The sequence below is a fragment of the Castor canadensis genome, chromosome 1 (genome assembly GCF_047511655.1).
Source record: "Castor canadensis chromosome 1, mCasCan1.hap1v2, whole genome shotgun sequence".
Classification (NCBI taxonomy): Eukaryota; Metazoa; Chordata; class Mammalia; order Rodentia; family Castoridae; genus Castor; species Castor canadensis.
The window spans coordinates 129666967-129680114 of record NC_133386.1 but is presented as its reverse complement, the minus strand read 5'-3'; the positions used below and the strand labels follow the sequence as shown (position 1 = coordinate 129680114).

General features: G+C 40.4%; 1 pseudogene; it reads left to right on the top strand.

The window, feature by feature from the left end:
- Positions 1 to 11551, top strand: part of LOC109678254 (pannexin-1-like) — a 51324-nt pseudogene extending 39773 nt beyond the window's left edge.
- Positions 11552 to 13148: the final 1597 nt, after the last annotated feature.

The window sequence follows — 13148 nt, the reverse complement described above, 5'->3', positions numbered from 1 at the left end:
CAAGTATGCAAGTCTGTGAGTGTCCCTTGAGTGTATCAGTGAATGGGACACAGCAAACAGAGCCCCAAGTTCTGCACTTGCAGGGGCACATGTGAGGGACTGAGACACTGTCTACTATGCTCAATTCTTTCAGACTGTGCTCGGGAGATGTTCCTATGTAAGGAGAAGGCTGTGGAATTCATTATTTGGAGAGTGTCAGTGCTGGTTCGTAGTCCTGCCTGGTAACTAACACATGCCAGGATGCATGTAATTCCCCAGAAGCAGGTCTCAGTGTATTCAGATACCACTCAGAAGTTTATTTCCTTGTGTGGAGAAAGGGGCTGCGGAAATCATGTGATTTGAAAGATCTGAGCTCAGGTCACTCAGTGCTGCTTGTCAGCAAACACTTGCTGGGGTGTAGTTTTTGGAGGTGGAATTCAGAAGGTCTGGGCTTGGGGTTCTCAGACCCACTTGGCAGCCAATACAAATAGCCAGCAGGCAGGTCTTAGAGGCATAGTATTGCACCAGCCAGAGGCTCGGTGCTCCATTTCTGCTGTGACCCTCAGACAATGGAACTCACTCCTAGCCAGAGAGGACAGGGCCACTAACCACCATAGCCTTCTCTCCTGGAAGAGAAGAGGTTCCCTCTGGGTCCATGTCAGACTCTTTCCTTCTCTACAACTGCTGTCTTTGTTCAGTTCTGTTACCTCTGGCCTCTGTTGCAGTGACCTCCTGCCTTGTCTCCTCTCCCATATGTTCTCTCCCTACTGCTGTTGTGATTTTCCAAAATAAACTTGACCATGCTCTCCACCGTGACTTCCCATTGTGTATAGTATATAGAACTTGGAGCCTTTGTAATCTAGTGCCTGCTTTCACATTTTTGTGAGTTCCCTAGAGCTGTTGTGGCAGATTACCACGAACTGCAATGAATGACCACATTAGGAATTTATTCTTTCATAGTAATGGAGGCCAGATATCCAAAGGAAGTTGTTGAGAGGGTTGGTTCCTCCAGCGAGGATGAGAGGGAGGATCTGTTCCATGCCTCACTCCTAGTTTCTGGTGGTTGCCCACAATGCTTGGTGTTCTTTCAATGTAGCTGATGGTAGATGCACCCCTCCATTCTCTGCTGGACAGTCATTGGCCTAGGGCACCTTATGTTATATGATCTCATCTTAACTAATTAGATCTGCAAAGACCATAAGTTGTATTTAGAGGTTCCAGGTAGACATGAGTTTTTAGGAGACACTATTCAACCCAATATACCCTTCTAGCCTCAGCTCTTTCTCCCTCACTTGTGGACTTGTTCATTTACTTTGGTGCCTTAGATAGGTGAGAGTTCACCAGACAAGGAGAAAAGGCTTCCAAGCAAAGAAAAGTAGATACACAAAAGGCTACAGAGGAGGAAAACTTTGAGCTTAGTCTTAATATAGTAGGGTTTTACTTATTTTTGTTTGCTCATTATTTTTACTGCTTCACTGTACTTTAAAACATTGTCCAGGTGTTACCTTTTTTTATGAAGGTTCCCTGGCCTCTCCAGGGACTTTTCTATTCCCTAAGTGCTTACATATTCTGTAGGCATCACTTTTGTATTTTGATTATTTTACTTATTAGGCCTTTGTGATCTCTGGGTAGATTGCATCTAGTCTGTAGCACAAAGGTCTCCAGGAGATATGTCTGAGTAAATGTACTCATCTGCATTTAATCCCATAAGACTAGTGGCGTACATGTTGGGAAGAAGTTGTGCAGCCCTACTTCAATGGTTAAGTCTTAGATGAGATAGTGAGGATTTGACCATTGCGGGAAAGGGTTGTACTGAATCATCTTTAAGGTTTCTTCCACCTAGAGGTTCTCTTTCCCATGTAGCCCAGTCTGGCTTTGAACTTGTGATCCTACTGCCTTAGCCTCCTAAGTACAAAATTTTAAGGTCAATAGCTTGGAAGTGGTGGTTGAAGCAACTGCTTGATTCCTCCTTGCTTTGAGGAATCTCACTGTCTTTGAAAGAATGCAGTGCTGGCTGGAACATTGTACCGAATAGCGCAGTCAGGGCTTTAAGGGATGCTGAGCCTCTTGGACCTCACGTGGGTGGGCAGAGATTGTGAGCACAGCCCCTCTTGTCCAGCAGATGCCCTCTCAAAGCACAGCAGTTTTTGCACATTCTTTATTTGTACAAAAGGATTTTAAAGACTATAATTTAATTGTCTTTGGATTCCTGTTCCATTTGAAACTATTTTACTACCTTGTTAAAGACACACTAAAAATTGTCTTTTTATTTTTGATGGGAGCAAGAAAAGTTTAACTGTAGGGAATACCAAGAAATGAGGCAATCAACAACATTTCCACAGAGGTGATCAGTGTACCAGGGATATTTTAGGAAAATACCATATACTTAGTATGTAATACCTTTCATTTTAAACATCACTTTTTCTAATTACAAATGAACTGTTCATTGGTGCTAATTATTGCATCACTTTGGCATGTTAGAAAATTTGCCCTAGACTATAAACACTTTTTAATTTGAGAGAACAGTGTGGGGTAAAATGCTATTATTTAAATAGCTTTGAAGCAAAAGTGACATATAAAAATATTTCACAAGCCTGTTAGAAATAATTTTCCCCACGTATGGTTCCTGGAGAAAATGCCTTATTCTTTTGGTTGTGGAAGCAGCACAAACTCTGTGAAGGAGTTTCATTTTTATAATAATGGACAACCATCAGAGTGGGCAAGGATTGAATGAACAATGCTTCTCCCAACCACCAGTTATGAACTATGCAGCTAAAATCCAGCTAATCACAGCTTGTTGGGTTTGTCACTGTGTATTAGCTCTTGGCAAATTGAGTTAATTAACTTTGAGAGACCCCATTCCATGCTACAACCCCAAAATAAAACTAGATTGTTGAGAAGGCCTTGCAAAATTTCAGGGCCATTTTTGTTTATTTCTCTCTCTTCTAGGGTAGGGATTCCTAAGGTGGGTTCATGAAGGTCTGTGAACTGGAATAGGAAAATAAACAAGAGTTTTTTCATTCACTTCAAACTGAAATTTAATTTAACATTAAAAATTATACATAGGCAACAATCCATAGTGGAGTTGTCACCCACAGAAGTCATAGACTCAAGAATTGCAAGAGCCTATTTGCCGTGTTAATAAAGAAGTTAATTTCCTTTGGAACCTCTATGTATTATTTTGTGAATTTAAAAACATTTTCATGATTAACAAGGGAAGAGTGAAGAACTGTCAAAAACCCAAGGAAACTAGAGAAATACGACAACCATCTGCAGATGGAGCAGAAAGTGGAAAACTGGTGAAATCCAAATAAAAGTCTGGAGTTTAGTTCATAGTAATGTGCCAGTGTCAGTTCTTAGTCTTGACATGTGTTCCATGGAAATATAAGGTGATATCAGTGGGGGAAACCAGGTGAGAGGTTCATGGAAATGCTCTGATGTGACTTCATAGCTTCTCTGCATCTTGCCGCTGACAGGGAAGGCCTCAATGGGGGTTTGGGTCAACTCAAGACCATTGTGGCCTCTTCCAGTGACACTTTAAGGAATTGTTGAGATAGGCCAATCCAAAGGTAAGGAGAAGTTTTCAGAGAAGTGGAGTGATGTAGAGTGCAGTAGAGTAGAAAAGGCATGGCTCTGGGGTCAGAGAGCTCAGGGGTCATGACTGTCACAAGCTTTTTGATGTGGGGCTACTCAGAGCTTTCTCCTCCCCTTTGCAAAATGGAGCTATCCACACGGGCCTTCCTTGCTACGGTGTCATGAGAAGTAAAGGTAACATACTACCTAGGTGAGCCTTTGCTGGTTTTGCCTGGTGTGTTTTACTACTTTCCACATGACAAATAACATGCTTAGCATTCTTCATAAGTGGCCTTATTTCATCTTCATGACACTTGTGTTACATGACCATTTCATAGGAAAGGAAACTGAGGGTCAGAGGCTCAGTGACCTTACTGCCCAAGGCCACAAAGCTGAGCTTAAAGCAAGCTCTGTGTTGTCTGTTGTTGATCTTCCTAAGTCTCTGCTGGGCAGCCAGTGGACTGGGTTCCAGGTTATTCTCACTCTCTTGGACCTCTGAGCCCATCAGATTCTGCATCTGTCAGATTCAACGCCCTTCTCGTGATTCTGTTGCCTGTGGTGGTGGGCTTCTCTGGACTTCACCTTATCCAACTGTAAAATGAGCATTTTGGACTGTCCTTAAGGTCTGCTCCAACATTAGAGAGCTCTTCCACATTCTGTAAATCTTAAGTGCTTACTGCAGCTGTTTTATTGGGATAAGTACTAGGACTGAAACCAAAATTTTCCAAAAAAATTTTTTTGGCATTTTCCAAGATTCCAAAGAAGAAAAACCAGAGCTTTAAGTTTTAATTGCCTCTTAAATCCACAATAAATAATTTTTAAAAACTGGAATTTACCTGTTTATTAATTGGGATTTTGTTCAGAAATTTCTGTACAGAACATGGGAGTTGGTTCTTTTGTTTTCCTTCTGTGATCAGAAAGGAAATATTGGTGTCACCACGTAGTTGCCAATTACTTCAAACTAATGTTTAGTATTAAAAAATCAAAATTTAAAAAGGATAGCTTCCAGGTTAACTATTACCTGAACAGATGAACTTAGCTATAAGCAGTAGTTTCCACAAGTGACATGGGTATACAGTGAGAGCAGCACTTAGTAGTGTCGGGTTATTGTAGAGGGAGCGTCTTTTAACCCATGACTTGCTGTCTTGTTTTTCAGTTTTTCTCCTACATCCTGTTACTATTCGCAGTCCTGCTGCACCTGCCCACCCTGTTCTGGCGCTTCACAGCTGCTCCTCACCTTTGCTCAGACTTGAAGTTTATCATGGAAGAACTTGATAAAGTTTACAACCATGCAATTAAGGCTGCAAAGAGTGCTCGTGACCTCGACCTGAGCGATGGTGCCTGCCCGGCTCCAGGTGTTAATGAGAACATAGGGCAAAGATAACAGCCCCTGGCAGGAAGCTCGATAACTTTGTAGTTCAAGTTCTCTGCTCTTTCTTTTGCCATTCTAAGCCTAGAACTTCCATTGCCAGACACTGGAAGGGCTGGGGATTCATCCTCCTAGTGACGGTCTGTGGGAGCTAAAGCACATCCCCTCTCCCCACATCTTACCCATCCATTTGTTCCAGCGCCTTTCCTCCTGTTAAGATGCCTTTCCTTGCTGAATGCAGCTTTACCATCTCATCTTTTGAATGAAGTTCTTACAGAGGTCACCGTTCAAGTACTATGTGTGTCTTGTTGGCTTTAAGGGAAAAGCACACTGAATTTTGAAACAACCAAGCTTAGAGAACTGATGAGAGAGATGGGGAACAAGTGCCTTGCCGTTTCACATTCTTCTGTTATTGCTAATAATGATAATATTGAGCGCTGCATTTTAAAATACTTCTTTTAAGTTGGGACTGGTGTTTGAACTCAGGGCTTTGCACTTGAAAAGCAGGTGCTCCAGTACTTGAGCCACACCTCCAGTCTACTTTACTCTAGTTATTTTGGAGATTGGGGTTTCATGTACTATTTGTCCAGGCTGGCCACAAATTGCAATCCTTTCTGTTTTGGCCTCTCAATAGCTAGAATTATAGGCATTAGCTACCAGTGTCAGGCTCATTTTTTAAATACTTAAAATATCCCAGACACTGCATTGAGATCTTTTAGTATATTATCTCATTTAACTCTGAGAATAGCATTATTAACTAAGGGTATTTATCTCTTCCTCCACAGCTCCCCCCCCCCAGATTAAAAGCACTGTCTTGTAGCTCTAAGTGAGAGGGTTGGGGACCTCAACCATGCCAGTGAGGCCCCATAGCCTTGCTCCTGTACACTTTGTGTCTCCAGCCCTCCCCTGTAGAAGCACATGTATTTTAGGTGGGCTAAAAAACTCTTTACCTTACTCTATATACTTTCATGGAAAACAGTAGTTAAAGAAAAGCAACAGTTCCTATTCAGGAACTGATAAATTTAACAAACATTTAGCACTAGGTTGGTTGCAAGGCATTGTTCTCAGAATTTCTAAATAGTAATTCATTTAATTAACTGGACTTTTAAAATATTTAGAGAAAGTATTTTATTATTGTTTTCCTTTCTCTCTCGCTTTCTTTTTTTTTTTTAAACCTGGTTTTATTCCCTAGTATTTGAGTGAAGGTATAGGTGATGTGGGTGTTTAAAATTTTTAGTGTGACACTGTTAAGTGAGTTCTGCTGTTAATATTTGATGGTCTTGGTGAGGGTCCAAGTTATTTTTCTGTTTCCTTTTTAGTTTGTGGGAGATATCTGAAAGCCACTTCAAGTACCCAATTGTTGAGCAATACTTGAAGACAAAGAAGAACTCTAGTAATTTAATCATGAAGTACATTAGCTGCTGACTGGTAACATTCACAATTGTACTATTGGCGTGTGTCTACCTGGGCTATTACTTCAGCCTGTCCTCACTCTCAGACGAGTTTGTCTGTAGCATCAAATCAGGGATCCTGAGAAATGACCGCACCATTCCCGATCAGTTTCAGTGCAGACTCATCGCAGTTGGCATCTTCCAGTTGCTCAGCTTCATTAACTTCATGGTTTATGTTCTACTGGCTCCCGTGGTTGTCTATACACTGTTTGTTCCATTCCGACAGAAGACAGATGTTCTCAAAGTATATGAAATCCTGCCCACTTTTGATGTTCTGCATTTTAAGTCTGAAGGGTACAACGACTTGAGCCTCTACAGTCTTTTCTTGGAAGAAAATATAAGTGAACTGAAGTCATACAAGTGTCTTAAGGTACTGGAGAATATTAAAAGCAGTGGTCAAGGAATTGATCCCATGCTACTCCTGACTCACCTTGGCATGATCAAGATGGATGTTATTGATGGCAGAACTCCCATGTCAGCAGAGACCAAAGGAAAGGAGCCGGGGAGCCAGATGGCAGAGCTCACAGGTAGGGTTAGTTTTCCAGAGGCAGAGCCCACAGAGCACATTGCAGCAGCCGCTTGTAAATACTGACTATCAGTATCCCGCCTATCATTTGAACCATTGGCCTAGCATGGCCCTTAGGGGAAGCTCAAGACTGGGAGAGAGTGGGAATGAATTGATGCTATTTCACATTTCCAGGGAAGGAAAACTTTATTTTTTCAGGTTGTTGTGTCTCCCTTTTCTCTTTCTGCCTCATACTGTGCCTCTTGCTCCAGCACTTCTCCTTGTTGTCTTTCTTGCTTATATGTGTCTTGTCTTACTGGCTTTTCTCTCTGTATCTCTGATTCCTTTGTCTGTTGTTTTCTTTTTCTTAAAAGGGACTGGGAATTTATCAATTGCTGCCTTACCTTCACTTTGCTTTGAAATTAGGCAAAGAAACAACATGATAAAGCAAAGTACATGAAAAGAAAAGTTGATTAGTACTGATCGTTCCTGCTACACCTGTCACAAATACTTGCTTTCAATTTTGACAGGTTTGGACATGCATGGTGAAAAATAATGGAGAGAAGAATGCTCGCCAGAGACTTCTGAATTCTTCTTGCTGATGATTTTGTTTTTGAACTTCAAGTCTGTGATTTCTGTGACAGAAACCTGATGGGTTTGTAGCTGGTTTGCAGTAAGTGGGTTTTGGTAGATAAACTGAGTCCCTAATGAGCACAATGATCAACAAATGTGATGGAAGACTAGTTTATGAACTTCCTGCAAGAAGCAACACGAAGATAAGTACACTATAGCAAGTATATATGTGTAAGTCCTCAACAATGAAAAGTGGAAGGAGTTGTAAGAGTAGGGAAAGAGTCTTTTAGAGCCTTGGAGGAAATGCTTTCTGTACCAAAGGTGCAATGAAACTCAGAGCTACTAGAAAGCAAGAACCTTTGAAGATTTGTTTTGTTTCTGAAATAATAATAAATATCAGAATATAATTCAATATTAATCTCTTATGTGCCCTTGCTAACTGTTGGATAGGAAAAGCATTCACTGAGCCAGGCACCAGTGGCTCACTCCTATAATCCAAGCTACTTAGAAGGGAGAGATCAGGAGGATTGTGGTTCGAAGTCAGCCCAGGCAAATAGTTCGCCATTGAGACCCTATCTTAGAAAAAACCATCCCAAAAATAGGGCTGGTGGAATGGCTCAAGGTGAAGGCCCTGAGTTCAACCCCTGTGCTGCAAAAAAAAGAAAGAAAAGTATTCACTGGATAACTTGTGGACCCAGATGTCAGTCCATAGTTGGCAGGGCCCTAAATTGGGTGTAAACCTGGTGTCTTGGTTGTCCTACCCTTGAACTCGCCTTACCCTGTTACTCGCCACCCTTGGTTAATTGCAGACCTCTGATCACCTCTGACCACTGCTTGCTGCACTCTGCTCTGAAGAGCAGCAGGCCCAAGCACCACTCTGACTGAAAACTCAATAAGGTGGAATCCAAAGGATATTGAGTTTATACCACAGTGACTTTAAGAAAGAAACCTTCAAAAAGAGCCCAGTGGGTAAATCTGAATTTGCAGAATGTAATTCAGTCACATTCAGAGAGGTTGTCTACAGGGTGTAATCAAAGGCATTTGAAACAGAATTTAACTTAAACCCATTAACAGAACACAGAAATATTTACAGTGAGGGACACTTTGCCTAATATGACCAGAGCACATAAATGACATTTGCTATCTGCTTGGAGCTGGAGCAACTTAACAGATGATTGTGTTTCTATTTAAGCAGAGCTTTTAAAAATGCATTTTAATTTATGCAGTGTCAGAACTGAGGTCATTTGAGAAGAACATGGTAGCATTGATGGAGAGTTATAAATGTTACAAATGGATGGCTAAGACAAACACAGGCATTATTTCATAAACATTTAAGACTGACTCAGAATGTAAAAAACTGTTCACATTCTGACTATACAAATACATACTATGTTCACATGTTATACAAAAAACCCCCTAACCTATGGACCTTCACATCTTTATTCTTAGAGATTTGACACATTGCTTTACTAAGTAGTCCTCAGGAACCTCAAAGTTTACTTTTGGCCCTTGGGGACCATTGTTTACCTAATGTAACTGCTTTCTGGTGAAGAGCCTACATTATATAAGCTGTTATCTGCCTTTCAGAATGTACAGAAAAGCAGATTTTGTTTGTACTTCTGTGACAGTTTCTGAGATGAAAAACTAATGATAAATATAAAAAATGGAATCAAGGCTTTAAATTTTCCTCTATTACATATTTATTACCATTAAATTATATGCGAGTTAGAAATGATGGTAACTTAATTTTTTTTCAAGGAAGTTATTTTGAACATTTTAATTAATAAGAATCTTGGAACTGGATAAAGGTAAAGATGCAGAGCTGCACAATATTTGTAAAGTATTTCAATAGCCTTGACCATAGCAGACATTGCTTTTTTCTGATGGACCCTCTAGTTCCCACCATTCTGTCTTTGGAATATGTAAGAAAAGAATATTCATGGAGAATGTTTCTGGAGCCCTCATAATCTTGTTTCTTTGAAGCAGCACCACCCCCAGGAAGGATGCACTTGCAGAATTCCTGCATTTCTTTGGACATTCATCAAAATGCTGCTTTTACAGAATGAATGTTCACACATGGGGATGATAAGTACAAAACTGTACTCAGCCCAGTCATCAATTACGGTGAAACTGATTATAGAATAATCAGATTCAGTTTTTGTTTTTGTTTTTTTCCTTCTAACAGCACTACCTACTGCTTGTTCCTTCCCCCCTCCACCATGATGAAAAACATGGGAAATATTTAAGCCAATGAGTGTCTTTCTGTTTTTTCTGACATGTGTTGTACACATTCTGGTTAGATTGGGAGTAGCTGGACTATGGTGTCTGACATACTCGAAGCAGGAGTCATGGGGCAGTAAAAGATGAAATGAGTAGGTGCTTAATTTATTCCCTTTCTTCTTAGAGTATCTTCCTGCTGAGTTCTTTTCAATTTCCTGCACATTCGTGAAATGCCATGATAAAAGTCTTAGTAATATAAGTTAGTCAAACCCATGCACCTCAGGTTTGACCTATAAGAGAATCAGTGTGAAAGTTTGGAAAGGGAACTTACTCTGAGATTTACTGGGAACTTCCCTTAGAACTCACTAGCACAGCCTGGAGAAAAGGCAAATCGAAAATGTATCCCATTGGCCTCCTGCTTACTTCCCAGCCTCACCCTAATGGTGTGCCTGCATCATCACAGTCAGGGAGACTGAAAAAGGACTGATCAAAACAAACCATTGAAGACCCAGAAAACACTCTTAGGTGAAACAGTTCAGGAAGAGCTACTGTTTGTGTTGCTTGGATTGTCCAGATAATTGTCTGCCCTCTTCAGTTTGCTGCCTGTCAGCACACAGATATTGCCAAAGCGGTCAGGCTCTGATGTCTTGTGCTCTTTGTTTCAAACATTGGCAAATGGGGATTTGAAGAGGCATTTCTTCAGTGTCATCATTTTGTGTGGTCTGTGAGAAGGTGGTTTTGTGTTTTCGCTGGTTTTGTCCTGCAACATTCAACTGCACATTAGTCTGACGACAACCCACATCTTTGAGCTTCTGGTTGTGTAATCCTGGAGTTTCCAAGTCACCGTGTGTGGATTTGGCATCAGTTCACATTTAGCCAGCTGGCTAAGATAGGAAAAAAATAGGGTATTTCTTTCCTTATATAATAATGAAAAGCAATAATTACAAGTATGTAATAATACACGAAGGCCATAATTAGTCTCTTCCAGTGTTTAGGATGCACTAAAGAATTGTGTAGTCATTTGGAGTGTGTTCAGATCCATTAGTGTATACTGTAGTACCCTTCCAGCAAACAGATACCTGAATTGCTATTCCACAATTTTATTAGCCCATACTACTGCATTTTGGGAGTGACAAATGAGTTTGGAAATGCAAGCAGTTCTTTTAAAGCACTGTATCAGAGACTGTCTTGTACATTTATCTGTTGCAAACAGGCTGCTTTGTAAAAGATGTATGTTTTGGTGTTTAAAATGTTTATAAAATTGTATATAAATGTTACAATTTTCCAGGCTTTTGTAGATACTATATTTGATGCCTACCAGGATGCTTTAATTTCGAGGGTCGAATATAATTCTAAGTCATCCACCTTGTTGGTCTGCAAACTTTTGAGGTAACTACATACAAAAAAATAAGACTTTAGATTTGAGAATGATTTTTTTTAATTATTTCAAAATGTACTGTAACTTTTCTTTGGTTCTACTGTTTTCGCTTAACCTCCTCTGTTTTCAAGAAAATGTTTCTATTGACATTTTTTAAAGATGAATGTGTTTTGCCCAGTTATTAAGCAACTGATCAAGATGAGGTGTATCATTTCTTCTCACACATGCACACTCTCCTAAACTTGCACACACATCACACACCAAAACTTATGCAAAGCGGAAAGCTAACACTTGAAGTGGATCTTGTCCCTATGGAAATGGATTGTTCCTGCATATATTGCTGTTGGCAGTATTCAGTCTTGTGTTCTTTTCTAAAAAAATGAAAGGAAAACAAACAAAAAAACACAGCCAAAAAAAAAGACAAAAAAAAACCCAACTGTACAGGTTTGTAACTGCCAAAATTTGATGGTCAAAACAAGTTTTCAAGTAAAAAAAAAAATGAAGCCGTTTGTTGTGCTGACTCTTTGTAAGTGTGTGTGTCCCGGGTTTCCCTGGCTAATTTCTCACATGGCACCTAGGAGGGTGTATTCTGCAGGGCAGAGTGAAAAGGCCAATCTCAGCAATTCAATTCTCATCTCCACTCAAAGAACACAGTCTCTGGCCTGAAGGAAATCTTTTGGTTTCATTGTGTTTTGTGGCTTTTTTCCTCTCAAAGACTTTCTGCCTTGGTTGAGATGCATGTACGTTGGAGTCTTCTGTAACTTCTTATTGGACACATTCTCTGTGGTGCTTTTAAAAGTGGCAGAGGCAAGGATAGGTAAGGGCCCTCGGGTTCCACCTCTGCAAAATTGTCCCCTAAGCACAGCTCTGTCTCTTCTTGGCAGTAGGTGCAGTACTACTCTCTCAAAAAAAAAAAAAAAGTTTTCTCAAAAGTTTGGGGCATAATTGGTGCTTGAGTTTGCCTCCACATCTCCAGAAATTCTATGTGGAGTGAAATGAGTTAAAATGTATAAGACAATTTGGGAGGGTATAGAGCTCAAATTGACAATTTGAAGATGAGAGACATCACAAAAAGGTAGTCTAAGACCCGGAAGACTCTAGAAAGAAGCTAACCTATGCCTTGTTTTGGTGAGGGCAGGCCAAGGCCTGTAGCCAGTAAACAAATGTCCAGAGGCTGCCATCAGAGTGGGCCCTGTCTACACCAGCAGCAGAACTCAACCTGTCCACGGATCCTGTCCAAGATTCAGCCAGGGAGTCACAACTCCATGAGAAATGGCTACAACTAGACATGAGTCTTCTTACTTGAAATCCTTATTGACTTCCACCTTCAAACTCACTGAGTTCTTCTGGGAATTTGTCCATACCCCCAGAGGTATGCAGGTGTTTTAACAGCTGGGTTTATGCACCCACTGGCAGCATAAACCAATTCCTTTGGTGTAAAGACAGCTATCATGACTGATTTTGCACTACCAAGGTAATGGGAAGTGGTTCACAATATTCCTGAGAGTCTAACAGTCTCACCAGCCAGTAGGAGCTATGCCAAGGGTCCCCCCACACCACCACTACACCATAAGTTACCTGAAGGCAGCGTAGCGTCATCACCTCACAGTAGTATACATATGGCCCTCATTCAATGTTTTAGAATGAAAAAATTAATCAATGACATTTCCAGGTAAATAACCCTTGTCCTCCTTGATCCTTCCTCATTTTGATAAATTTAGCCACTTTACTGAGAAGAATTAGAGAAACAGAACTAAAATGATGAAGTCTCCTTCCTTTCAACCCTACACCACAGTGATATGTTCATGATTTTAGTAACAGGAAAGTATTTACATGTATGTCTTTTGTATGGCCACCTTTTGCAGAAAGATAATTGGTTTAAAATCTTCATCCATATGTTTAAAATGGCAGATCAATCCAGAGATGTTAATTAAGAAATTATATTGGACTCTTGGGAGAACAGGAAAAGAAAAAGACAGTTTTTATCTACCTGCATTCTCTGCTAATTCTTTAAGATAGAAGGGCTGGCACCTAGCTCGGAAATAGTTATATATGAATCTCTCTCTCTTTTCTCTCTCTCTACCTCTCTGTCCCTGGGTC